This window comes from Orycteropus afer, unplaced genomic scaffold (assembly GCF_000298275.1).
Source record: "Orycteropus afer afer isolate SDZICR_OR568_19922 unplaced genomic scaffold, OryAfe1.0 scaffold00002, whole genome shotgun sequence".
Lineage (NCBI taxonomy): Eukaryota > Metazoa > Chordata > Mammalia > Tubulidentata > Orycteropodidae > Orycteropus > Orycteropus afer.
The window spans coordinates 31,585,833-31,587,387 of NW_006921589.1; positions in this window are offsets into that span (position 1 = coordinate 31,585,833).

The window sequence follows — 1,555 nt, forward strand, 5'->3', positions numbered from 1 at the left end:
TCTGGATCAGGATTTAAATATGGTCACAGTATCTTCTTAAATACTTTGTGTTCTGTTTTTTGAAAAAAACTTGAGAATCCTGTATGGTGCATACATATGATAGTTACTCAAATGTGTTGAATAAATGAGCACGCCAAAAATTCTTAATTGGTTTATATTGATAATTTCAGTTTTCCCTTTAACACTTTACAAAATGTTCTTGGCTTAGTCAAGGTTTGGTGTATTAAACAGTGCTCATATTTTCCTTATATCTTAAATATTTAAACTTTATGTAGAATTAAAACACCAAATTAGTTTGTTCCTATTAGAGGGTTTTACTTTTCTTATTAACTCTCTAGTGAGTACAATTCAGTTTATCATATGCTACACATGATCCAAATTTGTTAGTCCAAATAGAATTTCATCTATCTCTAATGCATTTTACAAACTGTTAACAGCTTACATACCCTACTCAAGTCAGCTGTTGAAAACTAGAGTTCACTTGACCATACAGATTCCTGTGTCTGACCCTAACTGAAAAATTATTTGTATTGTTCGTGTACAAATTGGAGCTTTTAAAGTTAGGTTGTCATCTGGCATTTATCATTATATTAGATAGTAGCTAGAGATTAGGCCTGTTTTAAGAAAATCTTCATGAGTTACATGTTTCTGTTAAAATTGAATAACCTGATTGGCTGTTTGAGCTATCCAGAAGCATGGATATGTAGTTTGGTATCTGTGATAGTTAAGGGTGTGTGCCAACTTAGAGCATGATTCTAAGTGGTTTAAGAAGTTGTAGTCACCTCCATGATGAGAAATGCTGTGAGCAGCCAGTCATTTGAAAGTTTCCTCAGGGGTGTGTCCTGTTTCCAATATACATATGGACATCCTAGGAAAATTCTCAGGCTTACTGTTTGATCTGGATCCTGCATCTAGCTTATCGTTATCTGGCTTTGGGAGCTGAACCGGTGGCCTGCCTTATTGCCTGCCCATCTTGGGATTGTTGCTTATGCAGCTTGTGAGTCAACAATCTGCCATTTTACCTACCGATCTTGGATTCGTCATCTGCTGAAGTCAGCAGCCTGCTATACTTCTTGCCAATCTTGGGTTCATCAGTCCCTGTAGCTGCGTGAGTTATGAAAAGCCTCCAGCTTGATGTTTGACTCACAAACTTGAGACTTGCCAGCCTCTGCAACTGTGTGAACCATTTCCCTGATACAAATTTCTCTCTCTCTCTAAGCTTCATTGTTTTTGCTTTTCTAGAAAACCTAGTCTAAGACATTTGGTACCAGAAGTGATTCTAGAGAAACAAAATTGTAAGGATGAATTTCCTAAATTGGTTCTCAAGTTTGATTAGTCCTAAAGGCACTGATGACTCTACTTCCATCAGTAAAGATGGCACTGCTAATCCATGGCACGGAGTGGCAATATTAATACACAATGTAGCACCACCAATAGATAAGTGATGAGAAGTGAGGCTCTGGGTGACCTCATGTTCGATACTTTTTTCCAATTTTGTCAGTATGAGGAATATAAGGAAGCCAGTTGGTTAGTCCGTCTTACACTAAACAAAGTG